Source organism: Pteropus vampyrus, unplaced genomic scaffold, assembly GCF_000151845.1.
Source record: "Pteropus vampyrus isolate Shadow unplaced genomic scaffold, Pvam_2.0 Scaffold534, whole genome shotgun sequence".
NCBI classification, from domain to species: Eukaryota; Metazoa; Chordata; class Mammalia; order Chiroptera; family Pteropodidae; genus Pteropus; species Pteropus vampyrus.
Genome location: NW_011889315.1, coordinates 146,405 through 153,074, shown reverse-complemented (window position 1 = coordinate 153,074; position 6,670 = coordinate 146,405). Strand labels below are relative to the sequence as shown.

At 58.9% G+C, this 6,670-nt stretch overlaps 1 protein-coding gene across 1 annotated transcript in view; it reads left to right on the top strand.

Moving 5' to 3' along the window:
- The window catches only part of TGFB1 (transforming growth factor beta 1), a 29,730-nt gene that overhangs the window by 13,063 nt on the left and 9,997 nt on the right, over positions 1 to 6,670 (top strand). The gene's annotated exons all lie outside the window — the stretch shown is intronic.

Sequence of the window (6,670 nt, the reverse complement as noted above, 5' to 3'; positions counted from 1 at the left end):
GAGAGTCCCGCCACCCGCCCCGCCCCCCGCCCCGCCCCCGCCCGCAGCGTCGGGCTGTATTTAAGGACACCCGTCCCCAAGCCCACTTGGGGACACATTAAAGGTGGAGAGAGGACTGGGGTCTATGTCATTGGGCTCCTGACGGGCTCTCCCTTCCGACGTTCCCAGAGTCCCGCTCCATCTGTTCCTTCCTGTCTCTCCACCATTCATTCCGTCCTCAGGCAAACGCTGACCATTTCTGTGTTCCATGTGATCCTGGTGAACACCAGATTTATTTACTGAGCATCCTGAGCCCTGTACTAAGTGCCTTAATTAACTCATTTAATCACCATAACAAAGCTTTGGGATACAGGGCCGCTCCTAACGCTTGAAATGTGAGGAAACTGAGGCCCAGAGAGGTTAAGGGGGGGTAGTTCCTACCCACCGAGAGGGGAGGGGACAGACATAGTAAGCAGCACCAAGACAGGAAAGCAGGATGGAGTGAGAGAGATGGCTTTGGGGAAGAGGGAGGGCTTCTTGGAGGAGGAGGCATTTGGGACTTGAAGGTAGCCTGGGGGAGGATGGGGGAGAGTGTTCTCGGTAGGAGGACAAAAGCAAGTGAGCATGAACTTGGGGTGAGGGAGAGAGGAACAAGGCCAGTGTGGTTGGAAGGGAGGGGCAAGGCAAAGGGTGTTGGGAGCTGAGTCAGACAGTAACACAGGCCAGAGAGTAATAACAATCCTCCACACCAGGTATGCATCTACCAGCTCACTGCATCCTCCCTGCAGCCCAGGGCAGGGGTTGGCAAACTGCGGCCTGCAGGCAAATTCTGACCCACTGCCTGTTTCTGTAAATAAAGTTTTATTGGAGCACAGCCATGAATCGGATCGTCTCTGGCTGTTTCAGTGCTGCAAGGGCAGAGTCAAGTAGAAACTATGCAAAATCAAAAATATTTCCTATCTGGCCCTTCACAGAAAATGCTTGCCAACTCCCGCTACAGAGACCACTTTACACATGGGAATACTGAGGCGGAGAGAGGCTCAGTGACTTGTTAAGGTCACATAGCTAGCAAGCAGCAGAGCTGGGACTTGAACACAGGCAGTCGGGAGTTAAGGGTCTCTGCGTAACTCCTGACTGGTACTGCTTCCCGGACCACAACAGGCCTGTGGGAACCTGTGGGAACTTGTACTCAGGGGAAGATGGGAGCCGTGACAGGACTCCGAACAGAGAGGGGGTGTGATTTGACTTAGGTGCCCAGAGGGTCCCTCTGGCTGATAGTTGAGAGTAGACTGAAGCAGCGTGGGGTGGGAGTGGGGGGTGGGGGGAAGGCCGCTGCAGGTGACTGCAGGGTGACTGCAGGGTGACCAGTCATCCAAGCAAGGGATGCCGTTGCCCTGAGCTGGGGGGTTTCCTCCCTGTGCCTCCTGTTCTCCCAACTGCCGTGCGGTCTTGCTTGTGAATTCTCTCCCGCTTCCTCTTTCTCCTGCCTCTTGGTTTCCCCTGGTCCTCCCAGGTTTCAATTCCCCCATCTCTCTCCTCTGCCCTTCTCAGTCCCCGGACCTGACTTGCTCCCTTGCCCAGTGGTGCCAGGGGGCAGGATGGTGCGAGCCGAGGTTCCGTCGCCCATGGGTGGCATTAGGCCTGGGCGAGTGGGTCCTGGCGCCCTCCCAGTACACAGGAGCAATGAGGTTACTCCTCCTGCCCCAGGTCTGCCAGCCACAGAGGTAGTGGGTGGGGTAGGGGCAAGAGTTCGCGATGCAGACACATGCAGCCATTGTCACCAGCCTCGTGTGTGGAGACACACTCGAAAGGACACAGTAACACGGACGGTAGTCACTGCAGCTCTGGGAGCGTTTGGCACATAGGCACACGCAACTCATACGGAAGTTCAAGTACGGACTGTGTCCCACAGTCAGGCAAACGCATTCACCTCGGAGCCACAATGGACACACAAAAACTTCTGTGGGACACCTGGCGGCAGTCACGGCCCACACATGCCACCCCATTACACACACTCGGCCCAGCCTTGAAGTTTCACTTGGACCTGACACGAGCAGAGACTTCAATAGGGACTAAGCAAAACGCAATCACACAAACATTTTCTGTTGGGTCATGGTCACAACCACCACAGACACAGACTCAGAGACAGTGCCACACAGAGACACACACCCACACACCTCACAGAGTCAGGAAATGAAACAGAGACTCGGGCAGGGACCCACCAGCAGTTACACAAACATCCTCCATCAGTCATGGTCACAAACAGGCACAGTGCGCAGGCACAAGACCCGATCTGTCACAGTCCCACCCAGACACACAGCACACATGGAGATGGGACACGTCACGATCACGTAGACTGCCAGGCAGTGGTGCCCACTCAGTCTGACATTTCACGTCCCCACACACTCAGGCCTGGGGAGTCCCACACGGCCCTGCAGACGGCAGCCCGACCCGTCATAACCAGACACATTGTCACACCCCAGGTCCCAGACGGAGCAGCCCCACACACCCAGATACACCCCCAAGGTCGCGGCTCTCACACGCCCAGCGCGTGCCTGGGCCCTGGGACAAGTCCTGGCTGCACCCGGGGATTCACACTCCTGGTCGGTGGACCGCGCCGAGCCCTGGCCACTCCCTCATGACACACCCCGCCCACCTGCCTGCAGCCAGGGAAGGAAACTTGCAGGCTCAGCACCTTCCTGCTGCGTGCGCGCTGCCCCTGCCCTGCCCCCCGCACCCCTTTCCCGGGGTGGCCAGGCCCTGTTGGGACAAGGCAACTCAGGCCCTCAGCCAGCTGCAGGAGCAGGACCGGGGATTAGGGGAGCCCCGCTCCCCTCCCTGGCCTCTGTGGGCAGCCAGGGCCGGGAGGGAAGTCGTGGGGGGAGCCTGGGTTCCGGCTAGAGCCCCAGCTTCCCATCCGGTCCCCATGGGGCAGGAAGCAGGTCCGGGGGAGGCCAGCTGAGGCTTTCCTGCCCCCTCCCCCAGACAGGCCTGGGACTGGGGTCAGCGGGAGGGAGAGGGAGGAGAGGGAGGGATCAAGAGAGGGAAAGAGAGGGAGGGAGGGAGGGAGGACGAGCTCCCGCCCCTTAAATCTCTGGACATCCAGAGTATGGGTGTGTTTTGTGTTTCTAATGTGAATTTGAAAATGTTCAGGACTCCTCTGTGTGTGTGAGCTCCTAAGCTTTGTGGTGTGAGTTTTGCGTGTCTAGCACAGGGGCCTCTAACGCACTGGCTGGGCGCCTGTGGGCTGTGTTAGGTGCCAGTGGGGATTTTCAACGTGTGTGTGTCCCCAGCACGTGTTCAACTCCATGTGTTGGTGACTGCTGCGTTTCTGGTGTGTCTGCTGTACAAGCTGGTGTGCTCTCTGTGCTCTGCGTCCTGACATGTGTGACTCGGCAAGTCTGTATACACAGTGAGTTGTATGCCTGAGGTGGGCTGTGTGTCTGCATTTTTTTTCCCCTCAACATCTTTGCTGTTCTTGGGTGTGAGTTTGACTTGAAATATGGGTGTTTTCTGTGTGTTTATGGGTCTGTGAGAAAGGTGTTTCCAGGAAGTGTTTTGTATTTCTTACACATGAGCTGTTTCAGCGTGTGTGTGACAGTTCCCGGTGTTTGTGGGAGGGCTGTTTCTGGGTTACATTTTGTGACCGGTGTGTGTGTTGCTGGTGTACTGAGCATGTGTGCGTGTGTACGGGGTGTGTCTCTAGCATGCTCGCTGTCTTCCCAGTGTGTGTCCATCTTGGGGACTGGTGTTCTCAGCCTCTGAAGGTGTCTGTGAGCAGGTGGCGTGTGTTTTGTCTCCACACGTGGGCTGGTGACTTCAGTGTGTAAGCAGTTGTGTTGGTTCCCATTTTGCATCACCTTCGGGGGCATTTTGAGTCCTCAGCAGGGCGTATGTGTGTTCATTGTGCTGTTTTCAGGGAAGGGGGGCATCGTGCACCCACGTGAAGCCGCGGGCATCCTGGGCAGTGCTCCCAGTGGCCTCTGTGCTGAGTGGAGGCCGCGTCTGCGGCACGTCCTTTGCCGGCTGGTGCCACGCTGGCTCGGGGCTGGCTGTGGCGGGCAGGGCAGGGCAGGGGCTGCGGTGGGCACTGGACCCGCGCCCGGCCTTTGGTATAAATATCCTGGGCTGCCGGCGGCGGTGTTTACTCGGCCCCAGCCCGGGGGTGGTGGCAGCCCGGCAGGTCCCGGGGGGCGGGGGTGACCAGGCCACAGCACAGACATTTCCTTCTGGCCAGACAGACCACAACCTCACTGCCCCTTCCTGCCTCATACCTGGGGTGGGGCGGGGGGGGCAACCCCTTATTCTGGGCTCCCAGGAGTCACCAGTGGACCTGACTCGGACGGGCCCCCTCTGGGTTTCCCAGTGTCTGGGAGCCAGAGAAGAGGGGAGAGAGGCCGAGATGGGGCGAGGGGGACAGGCCAAGGGCAGCGGGGAGAGGGATAGGAAAAAATGAGGGGAAGAGGAGCAGCAGTGGGAGGGAGGCCCCGACAGAAAGGCAGGGGAAACGGGGCTACGAGACAAGACAGTGACGGAAGCTCAGGCCTGAGGTGGAGGGAACGACATGGAGGGAGAGAAGAGCAGAAGCCCAGGAAGGACGAGGGGGAAGAGAGAAGGGACGAGAGGGGAAACGGTGACAGCCAGAGACAGAGGGAAAGGGTGATGGCATGGGGACGGGGACGGGGGTGGCAGCAAGGACAGTGCAGGCTGACAGTGCAGGGGAGAGGGAGTCGCCATCAACTCTGGTAGGACGCAGAGGTGTCAGACATGGGGGTGGTGGCCAGCGGGGCCCGGCCAGAGCCAGGACAGACAGGAGACACGGGGGTGGGAGCCGGATGTGCACGGAGGGGCTCTCCCCCGACCGGGCCCTCCCTTCCTGACTCAGCCTCTCCGCCCACCCCAGCCCGACCTGGGAGCAAGGGACAGGCCACTGGGGCACCTCTGGGTCTCAGCTGCTCCAAGGCTGTGATCCAGGGGACGTGTCTGACCGGCTCAACCTCTGTCTCAGCTACAAATGCTCCTGCCTCCCACCATCTGACTAACCCTAATTCTGACTCAAGTGCTGTGTACTCTCATCATTTTTTAAAAAAATCATGTATGGCAAAGTATATCTCAACTTTAATGATCGAATGATAGACTGGCAAAAAATGTGCACATCGCTAAGGGCTGATGCCTGTCTTGTGAGTGCTTGCCACCTGAAGGCATAAACACACACGAGTGCCAAGTACCAGTTCTGAAGTCCAGCGGGCTTGATTCTCCTGGGCCTCTGGGAGGCGATACTGAGAGCCTGAGGTGCCCAGGACAAAAGTGATGGTTCCGTGATTCAAGTACTGACTGCCCATCAAGGTGATTTAGTCGCATCTGTGTGGAAGACAGTGTGCCTGGCACGCGGGGCCCCAAAGCGTTTGCTGTCATCCTCGACAGCGAATTCCTCTCCAACCTTTCCATCTAAGGACATCCACTCTGAGTGGCCTGACGGCAGACATGCAGACTAGCAGACTGGTCTCTAGGACTTGGGGTTCTAGACTTGTATTTCCGCCTCTGATGAGCACGCAGCCCTGAGTAACATCTCCTGGACCTCCCATGGGTCATGTGAAACAGAGCCGAGTCCCCAGTTCACAGGGACGTTGGGAGGACTCAGTGCAGCATCAGGCACCTCGATCGGGCCTGGCACAGAATAGAACTGCTCAGAAACCGGAACTTTCCTTTTTTAATAGCCTCATTTAATAGCCTTTAATAGCCTGGATGTCCCTTGGCCCCAGTCCAACTCTCACTTTCTGTGTCTGGCTCTCATTCTGGTTGACCCAGAGGGCAGAGCTGAGGCCTAGGGGTCAAGAGCCATGGCCCCAGGCGGCCTTGGGGTCTCCCTTCACTTTGTGTCACATGCCGGAGGCGGCGGCTTGGACGGTCCTTCAGGCGTGGCTGTGGAAGTATGTCACCACTCTGGCGCACAGGACTAAGGGGTCCCCAGGCCCCACCACTCTGACCCTTGGCCATGTCTTCTCCCCCAGCAGCTGGCTCTTCTCCATGCGTCTACTAGGGAAGCGTGAGCTGGGTGTGGGGGCATGGGAAGGCAGGACGCCTGGGTTCCCACAGGCCGGTGGCTGAGTCACCAGGCGGCCATCTGGCTCCCATTAGCCCGGGGCGGCAGGGGGCTCCACGGGGCGGGCCCTGTGGCTGGCTGGGGGCAGAGACTAGGGGTAGGCTGTGTGTGTGGGATGACTCAGGACCCATGATAACAGCCTGTGCGTATCTGGGAGTGTAAACAGAGAGGGAGGGGAGGAAGTGAAGGGAAAACTGCGGCTGGGCAGAGGGGGGCAGGGGAGCTGGGAGGGGAGCGTCCCCCTCCTCGTCCCCCTGCCCCTATACACAAGCCGGCAGGCCTACGGTCCCCAGCACTGCCCCTGCCTGCCCCTCCCAGGCCTGAGTCCTGAAGGAGAGGTGACCCCTGGTGCCTGCAGTGAGGCCACACTACTCAGCAGGCAGACTGGGGATGACGACACCGAAACCCAGAGAGGTCAAGGCTGACGGAGGTCAAGAGTTGGAAGTGGACCCGCAGGAAGAACCACAGGCCCATGGTTCTGAAGGAAAGAAGGAAAAGTAACAGCAGCAGTGAGAGCTGCACAGGCAGAGTGGAGGACGACAGGCAGGGACCAGGACGGGAGGCGGCGAGCTGCCCTGGGGACCGGGG